We start from the raw sequence: 19,285 nt of genomic DNA, 5'->3' as shown, positions 1-19,285 counted from the left end.
AGTATTTGTCTTTCACTCTCTGACTTATTTCACTAAGCATAATATTCCCTAGGTCCATTCATGCTGCTGCAAATGGCAGAATTTCATACATTTTTATGGCTGAATAGTATTCTATTCTGTATATATAGCATAAATTTATTTTTTATTAGACTATAGTTGTTTTACAATGTTGTGTTAGTTTCTACTGTACAGCGAAGTGGAGTTCCCTGTGCTATACAGGTTTTGTTTTTTTTTTGAAAATCTGAATTTTATTTTATTTATTTTCCTATAGAGCAGGCTCTTATGAGTTACCTATTTTATACATATTAATGTATATATGTGAATCCCAGCCTCCCAGTTCATCTCCCCCCCACCCTTCCCCCTTGGTGTCCATACATTTTTTTTTTTTTTTTTGCGGTATGCGGGCCTCTCACTGTTGTGGCCTCTCCTGCTGCGGAGCACAGGCTCTGGACGCGCAGGCTCAGCGGCCATGGCTCACGGGCCCAGCCACTCCGCGGCATGTGGGATCTTCCTGGACCGGGGCATGAACCCATGTCCCCTGCATCGGCAGGCGGACTCTCAACCACTGCGCCACCAGGGAAGCCCAGTGTCCATACATTTGTTCTCTACATCTGTGTCTCTATTTTTGCCTTGCAAACCGGTTCATCTGTACCATTTTTCTAGATCCCACATATATGTGTTAATATACAATATTTGGTTTTTTCTTTCCGACTTACTTCACTCTGTATGACAGTCTCCAGTTCCATCCACATCTCTACAAATGACCCAATTTCATTCCTTTGTATGGCTGAGCAATATTCCACTGTATATATGTACCACATCTTCTTTATCCATTCCTCTGTTGATGGACATCTTGGTTGTTTCCATGTCCTGGCTATCGTAATAGTGCTGCAATAAATATTGGGGTGCATGTGTGTTTTTGAATTATGGTTTTCTCTGGGTATATCCCCAGTTGTGCAGTTGCTGGGTCATACAGTAATTCTATTTTTAGTTTTTTAAGGAACCTCCACAATGTTCTCCATAGTGGCTGTATCAATTTACATTCCCACCAACAGTGCAAGAGGGTTGCCTTTTCTCCACATCCTCTCCAGCATTTACTGTTTGTAGATTTTCTGATGATGCCCATTCTAACAGGTGTGAGGTGATACCTCATTGTAGTTTTGATTTGCTCTTCTCTAATAATTGGTGATGTTGAGCATTTGTTCATGTGTTTGTTGGCCATCTGTATGTCTTCTTTGGAGAAATGTCTATTTAGGTCTTCTGCCCATTTTTTGACTGGGTTGTTTTTTTGATACTGAGCTGCATGAGCTGTTTATATATTTTGGAGGTTAATCCTTTATCCGTTGATTCATTTGCAAATATTTTCTCCCTTTCTGAGGGTTGTCTTTTCATCTTGTTTATAGTTTCCTTTGCTGTGCAAAAGCTTTTAAGTTTCATTAGGTCCCGTTTATTTTTATTTCCATTATAGGAGGTGGGTCAAAAAAGATCTTGCTGTGACTTATATCAAAGAGTGTTCTTCCTATGTTTTCCTCTTAAGAGTTTTATAGTTCCAGTCTTACATTTAGGTCTTCAACCCATTTTGAGGTTTTCTTTGTGTGTATGGTGTAGGAAGTGTTCTAATTTCATTCTTTTACACGTAGCTGTCCAGTTTTCCCAGCACCGCTTATTGAAGAGACTGTCTTTTCTCCATTGTATATCATTGCCTCGTTTGTCATAGATTAATTGACCATAGGTATGTGGGTTTATCTCTGGGCTTTCTATCCTGTTCTATTGATCTGTATTTCTGTTTTTGTGCCAGTACCATACTGTCTTGATTATTGTAGCTTTGTAGTATAGTCTGAAGTTGGGGAGCCTGATTCGTCCAGCTCGGATTTTTTTCCTCAAGATTGCTTTGGCTGTTTGGGGTCTTTTATGTTGCCATACAAATTTTAAGATTTTTTTGTTGCAGTTCTGTGAAAAATACCTTGGTAATTTGATAGGGATTGCATTGAATCTGTAGATTGCTTTGGATAGTATAGTCATTTTCACAATATTGATTCTTCCAATCCAAGAACATGGTCTATCTCTCCATCTGTTTGTATCATCTCTGATTTCTTTCATCAGTGTCTTATAGTTTTCTGAGTAGGTCTTTTACCTCCTTAGGTAGGTTTATTCCTAGGCATTTTATTCTTTTTCTTGCAGTGGTGAATGGGACTGTTTAATTTCTCTTTCTGATCTTTCATTGTTAGTGTAGAGGAATGCAGGAGATTTCTGTGCATTAATTTTGTATCCTGCAACTTTACCAAATTCATTGATTACCTCTAGTAGTTTGCTGGTGGCATCTTTAGGATTCTCTATGTATAGTATCATGTCCTCTGCAAACAGTGACAGTTTTACTTCTTCTTTTCTGATTTGGATTCCTTTTATTTCATTTCCTTTTCTGATTGCTATGGCTAGGACTTCCAAAACTATGCTGAATAACAGTGGTGAGAGTGGACATCCTTGTCTTGTTGCTGATCTTAGAGGAAATGCTTTCAGTTTTTTACCATAGAGAATGATGTTTGATGTGGATTTGTCGTATATGGCCTTTATTATATTCAGGTGGGTTTCCTCTATGCCCAATTTCTGGAGAGTCTTTAATAACTAAATAAATAAAATTATTTGCTTATTTATTTATTTATTTATGGCTGCATTGGGTCTCCATTGCTGAGTGTAGGCTTTCTCTAGCTGTGGCAAGCTGGGGCTACTCTTCGCTGTGGTGCATGAGCTTCTCATTGCAGTGGCTTCTCTTGTTGCAGAGCACGGGCTCTAAGCACATAGGCTTCAGTAGTTGTGGCACTCAGGCTCAGTAGTTGTGGCTTGTGGGCTGTAGAGCGCAGGCTCAGTAGTTGTGGCGCATGGGCTTACTTGCTCCATGGCATGTGGAATCTTCCTGGACTGGGGCTCGGACCCATGTCCCCTTCATTGGCAGGCAGATTCTTAACCACTGTACCACCAGTGAAGTCCCTCTGGAGAGTTTTTATCATAAATGTGTGTTGAATTTTGTGAAAAGCTTTTTCTGCATCTATTGAGATGATCATATGGTTTTTATTCTTCAATTTGTTAATATGGTGTATCACATTGATTGATTTGTATATATTGAAGAATACTTGCATCCCTGGGATAAATCCCACTTGATCATAGTGTATGATCCTTTTAATGTGTTGAATTCTGTTTGCTTGTATTTTGTTGAGGATTTTTGCATCTATATTCGTCAGTGATATTGGTCTGTAATTTCCTTTTTTTGTAGTATCTGTGTCTGGTTTTGGTATCAGGGTGATGATAGCCTCGTAGAATGAATTTGGGAGTGTTCCTTCCTCTGCAATTTTTTGGAAGAGTTTGAGAAGGATGGGTGTTATCTCTTCTCTAAATGTGTTATAGAATTCATCTATGAAGCCATCTGGCCCTGGACTTTTGTTTGTTGGAAGATTTTTAATCACAGTTTCAGTTTCATTACTTGTGATTGGTCTGTTCATATTTTCTATTCCTTCCTGGTCTTGGAAGGTTATACCTTTCTAAGTATTTCTCCATTTCTTCCAGGTTGTCCATTTTATTGGCATAGAGTTGCTTGTAGTAGTGTCTTATGATGCTTTGTATTTCTGTGGTGTCCATTGTAACTTCCTCTTATTCATTTCTAATTTTGTTCATTTGACTCCTCTCCCTCTTTTTCTTAATAAGTCTGGCTAAAAGCTTATCAATTTTATCTTCTCAAAGAACCAGCTTTTAGTTTTATTGATCTTTGCTATTGTTTTGTTTTTATTTCATTTATTTCTGCTCTGATCTTTATGATTTCTTTCCTTCAACTAACTTTGAGTTTTGTTTGTTCTTCTTTCTCTAGTTCCTTTAGGTGTAAGGTTAGATTGTTTATTTGAGGTGTTTGTTTCTTGAGGTAGGATTGTATTGCTATAAACTTTCCTCTTAGAACTGCTTTTGCTGCATCCCATAGGTTTTGGATTGTCGTGTTTTCATTGTCATTTGTCTCTAGGTATTTATTTCCTCTTTGATTTCTTCAGTGATCTCTTGGATATTTAGTAGCATATTGTTTAGCCTGCATGTGCTTGTGTTTTTACTTTTTTTTCCCTATAATTTGTTTCTAATCTCATAGCATTGTGGTCAGAAAAGATGCTTGATACAATTTCAATTTCTTAAATTTACCGAGGCTTGATTTGTGACCCAAGATGTGAGTTATCCTGGATAATGTTCCATGTGCACTTGAGAAGAAAGTGTAATCTGCTGTTTTCGGATAGAATGTCCCATAAATATCAATTAAATCTATCTGGTCTGTTGTGTCATTTAAAGTTTGTGTTTCCTTATTAATTTTATGTCTGGATGATATGCCCATTGGTGTAAGTGAGGGCTAAAGTCCCCCACTATTATTGTATTACTGTCGATTTCTTCTTTTATAGCTGTTAGCATTTGCCTTATGTATTGAGGTGCTCCTGTGTTGGGTGCATATATATTTATAATTGTTATGTCTTCTTCTTGGATTGATCCCTTGATCATTATGTAGCATCCTTTCTTGTCTTTTGTAACATTCTTTATTTTAAAGTCACTTTATCTGATATGAGAATTGCTACTCCAGCTTTCTTTTGATTTCCATTTGCATGGAATATCTTTTTCCATCCCCTCACTTTCAGTCTGTATGTGTCCCTAGGTCTGAAGTGGGTCTCTTGTAGACAGCATATATATGGGTCTTGTTTTTGTATCCATTCAGCAAGTCTGTGTCTTTTGGTTGGAGCATTTAATCCATTCACATTTAAGGTAATTATTGATATGTATGTTCCTTTTACCATTTTCTTAATTGTTTTGGGTTTGTTTTTGTAGGTCCTTTTCTTCTCTTTGTGTTTCCCACTTAGAGAAATTCCTTTAGCATTGTTGTAGAGCTGGTTTGGTGGTGCTGAATTCTCTTAGCTTTTGTTTGTAAAGCTTTTGATTTCTCTGCTGAATCTGAATGAGATCCTTGCTAGATAGAGTATTCTTGGTTGTAGGTTCTTCCCTTTCATCACTTTAAATATATCTTGCCACTCCCTTCTGGCTTGTAGAGTTTCTGCTGAGAAATCAGCTGTTAACCTTATGGGAGTTCCCTTGTATGTTGTTTGTCATTTTTCCCTTGTTGCTTTTAATAATTTTTCTTTGTCTTTTATTTATCAGTTTGATTACTATGTGTCTTGGTTTGTTTCTCCTTGGGTTTATACTGTAGGGGACTCTCTGTGCTTCCTGGACTTGGGTGGCTATTTCCTTTCCCATGTTAGGGAGGTTTTTGACTATAATCTCTTCAAATATTTTCTTGGGTCCTTTCTCTCTCTCTTCTCCTTCTGGGACCCCTATAATGCGAATGTTGGTGCGTTTAATGTTGTTCCAGATGTCTCTTAGGCTGTCTTCATTTCTTTTCATTGTTTTTTCTTTGTTCTGTGGCAGTGATTTCCATTCTGTCTTCCAGGTCACTTATCCTTCTGCCTCAGTTATTCTGCTACTGATTCCTTCTAGTGTATTTTTCATTTCACGTATTGTATTGTTCATCTCTGTTTGTTTGTTCTTTAATTCTTCTTGGTCTTTGTGAACCGTTTCCTGCATCTTCTCAATCTTTGCCTGCATTCTTTTTCTGAGGTCCTGGATCATCTTCACTATCATTATTCTGAATTTTTTTCTGGAAGGTTGCCTATTTCCACTTCATTTAGTTGTTTTCTGGGGTTTTATCTTGTTCCTTCATCTGTGACATAGTCCTCTGCCTTTTCATTTTGTCTTTCTTTCTGTGATTATGGTTTTCGTTCTGCAGGCTGCAGGATTGTAGTTCTTCTTGTTTCTCCTGTCTGCCTTCTGGTGGATGAGGCTAAGAGGCTTGTGCAAGCTTCCTGATGGGAGGGACTTGTTCGTGTGTAGACCTGGGTGTTGCTCTGGTGGGCAGAACTCAGTAAAAATTTAAGCCACTTCTCTGCTGATGGGTGGGGCTGAGTTCCCTCCCTTTTGGTTGTTTGCCCTGAGGCAACCCAGCACTGGAACATACAAGCTGTTTGGTGGGGCTAATGGTGTGTGGACTCCACTCCAGGAGGGCTCCCACCAATGAGTACTTCCCAGAACTTCTGCTGCCAGTGTCCTTGTCCCTGCGGTGAGCCACAGCCACCCCCTGCCTCTGCAGGAGACCCTCCAACACTAGCACGTAGGTCTGGTTCAGTCTCCTATAGGGTCACTGATCCTTCCCCCTGGGTCCTACTTTGTGTGTGCCCTCCAAGAGTGGAGTCTCTGTTTCCTCCAGTCCTGTCGACATTCTGCCATCAAATTCCACTGGCCTTCAGAGTCTGATTTCTGGGGATTCCTCCTCCCATTTCCAGACCCCCAGGTTGGGAAACCCTCTGTAGGGATCAGAACCTTCACTCCAGTGGGTGGACTTCTGTGGTATAATTGTTCTCCTGTTTGTGAGTCACCCACGCAGTAGTTACGGGCTTTGATTTTACTGTGATTGCACCCCTCGTACCATCTCATTGCAGCTTCTCCTTTGTCTTTGGATGTGCGGTATCTTTTTTGGTGAGTTCCAGTGTTTTTCTGTCGATAACTGTTCAGCAGTTAGTTGTGATTCCAGTTCTCTCGCAAGAGGGAGTGAGCACACGTCCTTCTACTCCACCATCTTGAACCAATCTCTACCATAACTTTTTATTTTTTTAAACATCTTTATTGGAGTATAATTGCTTTACAGTGTTGTGTTAGTTTCTGCTGTATAACAAAGTACATCCACTATATGCATATGTATATCCCCATATCCCCTCCCTCTTGCGTCTCCCTCCCACCCTCCTTATCCCACCCCTCTAGGTGGTGGCAAAGCACCGAGCTGATCTCCCTGTGCCATGCAGCTGCTTCCCACTAGCTATCTGTTGTACATTTGGCAGTGTATACATGTCAGTGCTGCTCTCTTACTTCGTCCCAGCTTACCCTTCCCCCTCCCCATGTCCTCAAGTCCATTCTCTACGTCTGTGTGTTTATTCCTGTCCTGCCCCTAGGTTCATCAGAACCATTTTTGTTTTTTAGATTCCTTATATATGTGCTAGCAGATGGTATTTGTTTTTCTCTTTCTGACTTACTTCACTCTGTATGACAGGCTCTAGGTCCATCCACCTCACTACAAATAACTCAGTTTTGTTTCTTTTCATGGATGACTAATATTCCATTGTATATATGTGCTGCACCTTCTTTATCCATTCATCTGCCAGTGGACACTTAGGTTGCTTCCATGTCCTGGCTATTGTAAATAGTGCTGCAAAGAACATTGTGGTACATGTCTGTTTTTGAATTATGTTTTTCTCAGGGTATATGCCCAGTAGTGGGATTGCTGGGTCATATGGTAGTTCTATTTTTAGTTTTTTAAGGAACCTCCATACTGTTCTCCATAGTGGCTATACCAATTTACATTCCCACCAACAGTGCAAGAGGGTTCCCTTTTCTCCACACCCTCTCCAGCATTTGTTTTCTACCATAACTTCTTTATCCATTCATCTGTTGATGGGCAATTGGGTTGTTTCTATAGCTTGGCTGTTGTAAATGGTGCTGCTATGAACATTGGGGTGCATGTATCTTTTCTGATTAGTGTTTTTAGTTTTTTCCAAATATATACCAGGGATAGAATTGCTGGATCAGATGGTAGTCTATTTTTAGTTTTTTGAGGAATCTCCATACTGTTCTCCATAGTGGCTATACCAATTTACATTCCAACCAGCACTGTAGGAGGGTTCCCTTTTCTCCACACTCTCTCCAGCATTTATTTGTAGACTTTTGGATGCTAACTATTCTGACCATTGTGAGGTGATATCTCATTGTTGTTTTTATTGGCATTTCTCTAAGAATTAGTGATGTTGAGCATCTTTTCATGTGCCTGTTGGCCAGCTATATGTCTTCTTGGAAGAAATGTCTATTTAGGTCTTCTGCCCATGTTTTGATTGGGTTGTTTTTTCATATTGATTTATATGAGCTGTTTGTATATTTTGGAATATTAACCCCTTGTTGGTTGAATTGCTTGCAAATATTTTCACCCACTCTGTAGGTTGTCCTTTTGTCTTTTTGAAAGTTTCCTTTGCTGTACAAAAGCTTTTAAGTTTAACTAGATCCCATTTGTTTATTTTTGCTTTTATTTCTTTTGCCTTGGGAGACTGATCTAAGAAAATATTGTGACGATTTATGTCAAAACATGTTTCGCCTAGGTTCTCTTCTAGGAGTTTATGGTTTCCTGTCTTACATTTAGGTTCTTGATCCATTTTGAGTTTATTCTGTATATGTTGTGAGGTAAATGTTCTAATCTCATTGTCTTACATTTAGTTGTCCAGTTTTCCCAGCACCACTAGTTGAAGAGACTGTCTTTTCTCCATTGTATATTCTTGCCTCCTTTGTCATAAATTAATTGACCATAGGTGCATAGGTTTATTTCTGGACTCTCTTCTGCTCCATTGACCTGCATGCCTATTTTTGTGCCAATACCATGCTGTTTTTTGTTTTGTTGTTGTTTCTTTTTTTTTACTGACGAATAGTTGATTTACAGTGTTGTTAGTTCCAGGTGTAGAGCAAAGTGATTCAGTTATATATATAACATCTTTCAGATTCTTTTCCCTTATAGGTTATTACAAAATATTAAGTATAGTTCCCTGTGCTATACAGTAGATCCATGTTGGTTACTCTGTTTTATATATAATAGTGTGTACATGTTAATCCGAAACTCCTAATTTATCTCTCCCCCACTTCCCCTTTGTTAACCATAAGTTTGTTTTCTGTATCTGTGGGTATACTTCTGTTTTGTAAATAAGTTCATTTATATCTTTTTAAAACAATATTTATCTATTTATTTATTGGCTGCCCTGGGTCTTAGTTGTGGTGTGCAGCATATTCGTTGCTGCATGCAAGGTCTTCATTGCAGCATGTGGGATCTTTTAGTTGCGGCATGCAGGGTCTACTTCCCTGAGCAGGAATTGAACCTGGACCCCCTGCACTGGGAGCATGGAGTCTTAATCACTGGACCACCAGGGAAGTCCCTGTATCATTTTTTTAATATTCCACATATAAGTGATATCATATGATACTTGCCTTTTCCTGTCTGGCTTTTATTTAGTATGATAATCTCGAGGTCCATCCACGTTGCAGCAAATAGCATTATTTCATTCTTTTTTATGGCTGAGTAATATTCCATCGTATATATATACCATATCTTCTTTATCCATTCCTCTCTTTTTAAAATTTATTTATTTTTGGCTGCATTGGGTCTTCATTGCTGCGCACGGGCTTTCTCTAGCTGCAGCAAGCAGAGGCTACTCTTCATTGCGGTATGCAGGCTTCTCATTGCGGTGGCTTCTCTTGTTGTGGAGCATGGGCTCTAGGTGCAGTGTGTGGGTTTCAGGAGTTGTGGTATGCGAGCTCAGTAGTTGTGGCTCACAGGCTTAGTTGCTCTGCAGAATGTGGGATCTTTCCAGACCAGGGCTTGGACCTGTGTCCCCTGCATTGGCAGGTGGCTTCCTAACCACTGCACCACCAGGGAAGCCCCCTCCATTCATCTCTTGATGGACATTTAGGTTGCTTCCATGTCTTGGCTATTGAAAATAGTGCTAAAGTGAAGTTTATCATGCTGTTTTGATTACTGGAGTTTTGTAGTATAGTCTGAAGTCAAGGAAGGTGACACATCCACCTTTGTCCTTTTTTCTCAGGATTGCTTAGGCAATTCTGGGTCTTTTGTGGTTCCATTTGAATTTTAGGATTATTTGTCCTAGTTCTGTGAAAAATGTCATGGGTATTTTGACAGGGACTGCACTGAATCTGTAGATTGCTTTGGGAAGTATGGCCATTTTAACAATATTAACTCTTCCAAGAGTGTGTGGTATTTTTCCATTTCTTTGTATCGTCTTCAAATTCCTTCATCAGTGTTTTATAGTTTTCAGTGCATAGGTCTTTCACCTTGTTGGTTAAGGTTATTCCTAGTTATTTTATTGTTTTTGACACTTTTAAATGGGATTTTTTCCCACTTTTTCTTGTATTTCATTATTAGTGTAAAGAAACACCATAGATTTCTATATATTAATCTTGTATCCTGCAGCTTTGCTGAATTCATTTTTTACTTCTTACATCTTTGGGGTGGGCACTTTGGCATTTTCTATATAGGTTAATATGTCATCTGCAAATGGTGAGTTTTACCTGTTCCATTCCAATTTGGATACATTTTAGTTCTTCTTATCTGATTGCAGTGGGTAAGATTTCCAACACTATATTAAATAGAAGTGGCAAGAGTGGGTGTCCTTTACTTGTTTCTGAATATTCAGAGGAAAGGCTTTCAGCTTTTCACATTGAGTATTATGTTAATTGTAGGTTTGTCATAAATGGCCTTTATTTTATTGAGATATGTTCCATGTACACTCTCATACTTTGATAGGAATTTTTTTTATCATGAATGGATGTTGAATGCTGTCAAATGGATTTTCTGTGTCTATTGAGATGATCATGTGATTTTTATTCTTCCTTTTGTTAATGTGGTGTATCGTATTGATTGATTTGCTAATGTTGAACCATCCCTGTGACCCTGGAATAAATCCAGTTTGATCATAGTGTATGATCCTTTTTATGTATTGTTGGATTTGGTTTGCTAATACGTTTAGGATTTTTGCATCTATATTCATCAAGTATATTGACCTGTAACTTCTTTTTTTGTAGTGTCTTTGTCTGGTTTTGGTATCAGGGTAATGGTGGCCTTGTAAAAATGAATTTGGGAGTGTTCCTTCCTCTTAAATTTTTTGGAATAGTTTGAGGATAGGTATTAAATTTTCTTTACATGTTTTGTAGAACTCCCCAGTGAAGCCATCAGTCCTGGACTTCTGTTTGTAGGGAGTTTTTAAAATTACAGATTCTGTTTCACTTCTAGTGATCAGTTTGTTCAAATTATGTTTCTTATTGACTCATTCTTGGCAGGCTGTTTCTAGAAACTTGTCCCTTTCTTCTAGCTTGTCCAATTTGTTGGCATATAACTGTTCATAGTATTCTGTCATGATTTCTTGTATTTCTGTGGTATTGGTTATTTCTCCTCTTTCATTTCTTATTTTATTTGGATCCTGTCTCTCTTCTTTTTGGTGAGTGTGGCTAAAGGTTTGTCCATTTTTAAAAACTTTTCACAGAACCCGTTTTTGGTTTTATTGATCTTTTCTACTGTTTTTTTTAATTTAATTAATTTATTTTTGGCCGCATTGGGTCTTCGTTGCTGTGCACAGGCTTTCTCTAGTTGTGGCGAATGGGGGCTACTCTTCATTGTGGTGCATGGGCTTCTCACTGTGGTGGCTTCTCTTGTTGCAGAGCACAGGCTCTAGGCACGCAGGCTTCAGTAGTTATAGCATGTGGGCTCAGTAGTTGTGGCTCACGGGCTCTACAGTGTAGGCTCAGTAGTTGTGGCGCACAGGCTTAGTTGCTCCGTGGCATGTGGGATCTTCCCAGACCACAGCTCGAACCCATGTCCCCTGCAGGCGGATTCTTAACCACTGTGCCACCAGGGAAGCCCTTTCTGTTGTTTTTTAAAAATCTCTATTTTATTTATGTCCTCTCTGATCTTTATTACTTCCTTTCTTCTGCTGACTTTGGGCATTGTTCTTTTTCTAATTGTTTTAGGTGGTAGTTTAGGTTGGGTTTTTTTTTAAGATTCATTTATTATTTATTTTATTTATTTTTGGCTGTGTCAGGTCTTAGTTGCAGCACGCAGGATATTTGTCGAGGTATGTGGGATCTTTTGTTGCAGTGTGTGGGCTTCTCTCTAGTTGTGGCATGTGGGTTTTCTCTCTCTAGTTGTGGTGCGCAGGCTCCAGGGTGTGTGGGCCCAGTAGTTTGCGGCACGCAGCCTCTGTAGTTGAAGCATGCAAGCTCAGTAGTTGTGGCGTGCGAGCTTAGTTGCCCCACGGCATGTGGGATCTTAGTTCCCTGACCAGGGATTGAACCTGTGTCCTCTGCACTGTAAGGCGGATTCATTACCACTGGACCACCAGGGAAGTCCCTAGGTTGTTTTTTGGGGTTTTTTCTTTTGAGATTTTTTTCTTATTTCTTGAGGAAGTCCTGTATCATTATGAACTTCCCTCCTAGAACTGTTTTTGGTGCATAATAGATTTGGTAATGTTGTGTTTTCATTTTCTTTTGCCACAAGGAGTTTTCTGATTTCTTTGATTTCATCATTGATCCATTAGTTTTAAAGTAGCATGTTGTTTAGTCTCTATGTTTTCCTTCTTTTCCTGTTTTCTTTCTGTCGGTGATTTCTAGTTTCAAACGTTGTGGTCAGAAAAGATGCTTGAAATAATTTCTATGCTCTTCTTTGCTAGGGCTTTTGTGACCTAGTATGTGGTCTATCCTAGAAAACATTCCATGGGTGCTTGAAAAGAATGTGTATTGTTTGTTTTTGTTTTGGATGTAGTGTCCTGTAGATATCAATGAAGTACAACTGGTTTGTGTCATGTAGGATCTCTCTTGCCTTATTTTCTGTCTCTATGATCCGTCCATTGATGTTAGTGAGGTGTTAAAGTCTCATAATATTATTGCATTGTCAGTTTCTCCCTCTCTGTCTGCATTTGCTGTATATATTTAGGTGCTCCTGTTTTGGGTGTGTACATGTTAACAAATGTAATATCCTCCTCTTGTATTTATCCCTATATCATTATGTAATGCCTTTGTCTTTCTTTGTGGCCTTTATTTTGTTTGATATGGGTATTGCTACCCCCTTTTCTTTTCTATTTGCATGACATATCTTTATCCATCCCCTTACTTTCAGTCTGTGTCTTTCGCCCTGAAGTGTCTTGTAGGCAGCATTTTGCAGGTTCTTTTTCTTTTTCCCCCAATCTGCCACTCTATGTCTTTTGATTGGAGCATTTAGTCTAATGATGTTTAAAGTAATTATTGATAGGTGTGTATTTATTGCCATTTAATCTTGTTTTGCAGTTGTTTTTGCACTCTTTTTTCTGATTTTCTTTTGTGATATGCTTGAGTTCCTTTCTTTTTATTTTATATTTTGTGAATCTATTGTATGTTTTTGCTTTGTCGTTACCATGGAATTCAAGTATGCTGACCCATAACTATATCTACTTGCTTTAAACTGATATTCAAGTTAATCATGTTCTAAAAGATATATATTTTTATATTTCCCTCCTCCCAGACTTTATTTTGATATTCTCTTTTATATCTTCATGTTTATCCTTCTACTGTTTATTGTAGTTATCACTTTTACAATTTTAAAAATTTATTTTTAATCTACATACTGGGTTATTTAAGTAATCTTCAATCCTTTATATATATTTGTCTTTCCTATTGTGATTTCCCCTTTCCTATAGATTCTGTGTAGCAGTATTGGGAGTGTTGGCTGTTGTAGTCAAGACTGCTGCTGAGCTGGGGAATGAGGCATGGGACCAAGGTAAATTAAAATACCACAAAGCTCTGAGATTCACTTGGTTATTTTTTCTTTTCCATTATGGTTTATTACAGGATATTGAATATAGTTCTCTGTGCTATACAGTAGGAACTTGTTGTTTATGCATTCTATATATAATAGTTTGCATGTACTAATCCCAAACTCTCAATCCATCCCTCCCCCACCCCACCCCACCCCACCCCACCCCACCCCCTTGGCAACCATAAGTCTGTTCTCTATATCTTTGAGTCTGTTTCTGTTTCATAGATAAGTTCATTTGTGTTATATTTTAGACTACATATATAAGTGATATCATATGGTATTTGTCTTTCTGACTTCACTTAGTATGATAACACTTGTTTTTTCTTGATTCAGCCATTCTCTGAATGCTGTACGCTTTTGATTAGTTACCAGATTTTTGAAAAAGTTGAGTCTGATTTTGTTTTACTTTTGTGGTTGGGTGGACTGCTGTAGTTTCCTACTCTGCTATTTTTCTGTTTAGAGTATTTGTGGGGTCTCTTATATATTTTTTTAAGAGTTGTTCTAGGCATGACATAATATATACGGTTGTCCCCTGGTACAGTGTATTAATGCCTGGACCCACTGCATATACCAAAATCCACAGATGCTCAATTCCCTACTTACATAAAATGGTGTAGTACTTGCATATAACCTACACACATGCTTGTATACTATAAATGATCTCTAGACTACTTATAATACTTAATAAAATATAAATGTTATGTAAATAGTTGGGAATACAATGTAAATGCTATGTAAATAGTTGCCAGCATGTGGCAAATTTAAGTTTAGCTTTTTGGAACTTTCTGGAATTTTTTTTCAAATATTTTCAACCTGTGGATATGGAACCCACAGACATGGAGGGCCAACTGTACATACTGAAGTATAATGGTTCAACATTTATCCACTGTAAGTGTAGAAACCTTACTTTCCTTTCTTCTCTCTCATTTCTAATTGACTTGAATATTTCTTGAAGACCACATTAGACAGTGTTGCGATTTTTGTTTCAACTGTCAAACATAATTAAGGAAAGGAAAGTCTATTTTACCCACAGTTTTGCTCTTACGGTGTTCTGTCTACCTTCCTTGTTTTCCACAATTCTTTAATGTTTCATTTTTGTTTACAGGTATTTCTTTAGGCATTCTTTGGGGGTAGTTTTGTTGGCAACAAATCCTGGAAGTCATTCTTTGAGGGTATGCCTGTGTTAAAAATCATTTTCATCTGAGGCTGTTCTTGATTTCTCATTTCCTGAACAATATTTTCATTGGTTATGGAAGGTCAGGCTCCCTATTTAGGCACCATTGACATTGAACTGGTAGTGGAGGGGCCCATTAAAGGCTGGACTTCATACTCAACTTTTTCTGACACAATCTGATGGGGACATTGGGGATACTTTTTTTTACAACCTGATAAAGGTCAGAGGGCTAGAGTCTCCATTTGGCCTCTGGTGTCAGTGGTGGGGATAGGGCCACAGATTTTTTGGTGGTGTTTGCCTGAAGTAGAGCAGTTGTTTAAAAGTTTCATGTCTTGTTAGGCTGTCCTTTCCTGTTTCTCTGGTTGGAGAGAATAGGCTTTTCTTGAGACTTTTTTTCAGTCTCTGCACATTAGCATTTCAATTACCAGCTTCTTTGGCTCCAAGTTTGGGATATAAATGAAACCTGTGGAACTCACCCCATGTTGCTCCTTAGGTCCTGTGGTCCCTAGCTTCTCTTCATCTTTGAGAGCCATCTTGTATGTTTTATATATAATGTCCAGAGTTTTGAGTTGTTTAGCAGGAAGAACAGGGAAAAGGACATGTATTCCATCTTTTTAGAAACAGAAGTCCCTCTACTGAGTTATTTTCACAAAAACATTTAAATAACTTGTGTAATCTCTAGTAGATTCTGTTTTGGGGATATAGTATATATGTTCACATCATTTTGAGGATGCTATTCATACTTTAAAGTCCTGTTTATTCTACTGGTAGTATTTCCAGTTGGTTAGCTTTGTTTCTCTATTATATGAGAATCAACTTTTATCAAATGTTTGGTAATTCTGACATATACTCAGTTTTACACTTGAGGATCCTTTTGATGTAATCTGCTTCAGGGCAGGACTAGGATGTGCTGCCTTGATTTGTACTCTGATTTGTTTTTAGAGAGAGACAGGCTAGCAGGAGGGCTGCTGTGGTACAAAATTCCTTGCCAGCTAGTCCTAAGTATAGGCATGCTCCTGTTTTTTCCAGAACAATACCAGTCAGTAGCCTCTCACATTCTCCCAGAAGCAAACAATAGTACTTACTAACTAGTTTAAGAAAGGGTGATATGCTAGGTGAAATTACTTCTCCCAGCAATCTCACTGTTGCCACTGTCTCCACTCATGCTCCTTGTGACAAACCCTAGACATAGATCACATTATGCCACACTTACTTTTTAAACTGTGGTGTATATTCTCTCGTGTTCTGGTCTTAGATCATCTGGTTTCCTTAGATGATCTAATGCCAAGTATTTCAGGTATTCTCTGATATTCACCAGAAGTTATTTAGATTTTCAGGAGCTGCCTATATGTGGTATGTATTGTATGTATAATAGTCCCAGCACCATTTATTAAAATCTAAACAAAAACATTGAAGTGTCTTTGTTTTGGCGGTTGTTTTCAAGAAACTATTATAAAGAATTAAATCTAAATCCTTATGTCTAGAGTGTGTATAGGCATGTGTATATACATACAATACATTCCATCAAATATAAAATGTTTTGATACTGGAACACTGTTGATCTCACTAGAAAATACCAATGAAAGCTTTTCATACACATAAAAAATCTTGGTTGGTATTTACTTGAAAGTAATTACAGGATGCCACTGATTGTTAAATTATATCACCTTCAAAATGTTAAAATGAGAGAGCACTTTTTCATTGTGAGAAATCAGGACAATATCAGTGATAGTAAGGCTAAGAGAATGAATCTAGAAGATAAAAGAGAATTGATCAAGTTCTGTTTTCAATCATTTAAGCTAGATATGTACATAATTAGAAATTTCCAGTGCTGGTTTATTTCAAATAAATGAGAATTTACTGCATAATGCTTTTATATCATTTTGCTGACAAATATTCTATTTAGCTTTTTGCCTTTTCTATTTAATTAGAACTCATCTAGATTTTGCCTTTTAATAACTATTCTCTAGTTTTGTCATCTGGATTACATCAGTCATGCAGCATGAACTGGGAAAATTCTGTTAAGGATTATCTCCTTGAAGTTTTTATCCAAGGAGCTAACAGATTGTAAGTGCTGGCTTATAAAAAGGAGCTTTTTGGCTAAATTTAACTTTCCCACTCATTAATGGTCTTTCAGGCTTGATTATGTTTTATCAATTTCAATAACGTTCACTTTATAGACAATAATTCATTAACTTGGATTTTGTATATATTGAAATAAATTTACATAATATTTCCTCACAAAGAACATCAGTATCTGTGTTAATAATATCCCTCTTGTTATTCATGCTGCTATAATTGTGTCATTTTTCTTCTTTCCTTTTATCAAATTTGGAAAAATTGGGTAAGTCTACGAGTGTTTTTAAAAATTAATTTCTAATTTAAATTGGAAAAATTGGGTAAGTCTATGAGTGTTTTTTAAAATTAATTTCTAATTTAAATTGCATTAACTACTTCCTTCTGTTAGCATTCATTTTATTTTGTAATTTTTTAACTTTTTCACTTGAATGCTTATTTTTTTCAAGTTTTATCAAGTGCCTAATATATGAGAAAGACATTGGAATAGGTGCTGAGGTGGGAGATAACAAAAAGTCCCATCCCTTAATTTTAGTTTCCTGTATGCATCAAAGGATGTTAATTTCACACTGAGTAGAGGTTTGGCTACATCTCACGAATTTTGAAATACAGACATATCAGTACCAGTCCTTTCTGAATGGCTTATAATTTAAAATTTGACTTTCAGTTTAACCTATTACTTGTTTTATACATATAGATTATTATACATTTCCAAGAGGAGGTGCAAATTATTACCCAATTACTTACTAATTGCAAAAAAATAAGATAGTTTTATAATGAGAGATCTGGCAGTCACAGATACCTGTGAAGTGTTCTTGCTAAAAATGTTTAACAGTATGCAAATCAAGCTTCTACTTAAGTTCTAATTTAGAAACAGTGTAACAAGATGAACATTATGATGAAATAAATTTGACAAACCAAGAACTCAAGACATTCTAAGAAAACTGTGATGGACTCTTCAAAAAAACATAACCATGAAACAAAGATGGGGGAGTGCTGTTCAGTTTAAAAGTGACATAACCACTAACATGTATGAGCCTGGAGAGTGAATCCTTGTTAAAAGATATTCTTGAGAATATTAGGGAAAATTAAATATGGACTGAATATTAGAATGTATAGAATTAATTTTTAAGGTATGATTATAATATTTTGGTAATATATATTATCCTAACTTATAGGATACAAACTGATTTATTGAGGGTAAAGTGATATAATGTTTACAATTTATTCTTAAATGGTACAGCAAAAATTATATTTTATAGAAAAATGAAGCAAATATACAAAGTGTAAATTTTCAAATCTAGGTGAAGGGTAAATGGATGTTCATTATAGAATGCGTTCTATGTTTTTGTCAGAAATTTTTCATAATAAAGTTGGTAAATATTTTCTAGGCAGTTTGCTCTTTGTTATCCTTTTAACTTCTAAATTATTGGTAAAATCCTTCATACCATTCCCTGATGGTTCACCAGCTATATTCTTAATATTCTCACACTCACTAAATCCTTAGGGTTAGTTTTCAGCTCTAATTTTCTGGTAGAACTTAAGCAATGAAGTCTGCATTTGATCTTTACATGTTCTTTATATTCTTATGGATTTTATCAAAGATGAATTTCCTGAAATACGTTAAGTGATGAATGGCTTTCTAAATTTGTTACCTTCATTATGTCTTTATATTAAGAAACTCACTAGTATAATGTTGATAATAATAAAAATAATCATATCTATTATTCATTCAAAGGAGTTTTTTGGCCAGGTACTTTTTGCAAAATTGTACATGTTATAAACTATCAACCACACTTTTAGGTGGGTACCATTTTATAAATGACACACAGAAGGGTAAATGTGTTGCCCACTATCACACAGATAGTAAAGGCAATGATGATAAGTATATGTCATTGATTAAAAACTTCCCCACAATTATTTTGATGACAAGTTGAAATTATAATGGACTATTCATAGTTCAGGCATACAAAAATGTAATCTGGCAGACACTGAGGATCTGGTCTGAGACACATTCATGCATCACTGAGAACTTGAATTTTCTCTGAATTGTATTAAACTCAAGGACAGCACCAGCTGTTTTCAAAACAGTATTTGCTAGCAGCTGCTAGTTGCAACCTTGTTTAAAAGTCTCCCACCCCCGACACAATTATGTAATCATTGTGAACCCCAAAGCATCCTTGTTTAACAAGCACCCTTACCTCTTGCCAGCTCACATCCTAATTCTTGACAACTTATGTAACTGCAGTTTTTTACCTTTTTAAGCCTACCCCATTTTATAGTCCAGCAGAACACAATTTGAGTACTTTCTTGGGTTTGTGTTTCTTGGGCTGCAGTTCAACAAACCCCAAATAAAAGCGCTTTTTTCCTTTCTTTCTTTTTTTTTTTTTCTTCAACCAGGTCTCTGTTCTTGGAATTCTTGGTTAACAGTTACAATAACAGGTTTATTTCCTAATACGAACTTCCTAAAATTTAAGAAGGATTGAGAGGTATTAGAAGGCTATTACACACTTATTAAATTAACATGTCTGGAAAAAGAGTCACATTCACAGAATTTCTTTCTGGCATGAATATTTTGCTATTCT

The 19,285-nt window shown here is 36.9% G+C and overlaps 1 long non-coding RNA gene across 2 annotated transcripts in view; it reads left to right on the top strand.

Annotated features, from left to right (window-relative positions):
* Positions 1 to 19,285, top strand: part of LOC307066166 — a 33,572-nt gene that overhangs the window by 8,030 nt on the left and 6,257 nt on the right. For both annotated transcript variants that reach the window (XR_013811362.1, XR_013811363.1), the window contains one exon: positions 13,332 to 13,411. This is a non-coding gene — a long non-coding RNA (uncharacterized lncRNA). The remainder of the gene's footprint in view (positions 1 to 13,331; positions 13,412 to 19,285) is intronic.

Source organism: Hyperoodon ampullatus (assembly GCF_949752795.1).
Source record: "Hyperoodon ampullatus genome assembly, chromosome: 18".
NCBI classification, from domain to species: Eukaryota; Metazoa; Chordata; class Mammalia; order Artiodactyla; family Ziphiidae; genus Hyperoodon; species Hyperoodon ampullatus.
Note: the sequence above shows the minus strand (reverse complement) of the source record. Positions and strands in the feature narration are given on the sequence as shown.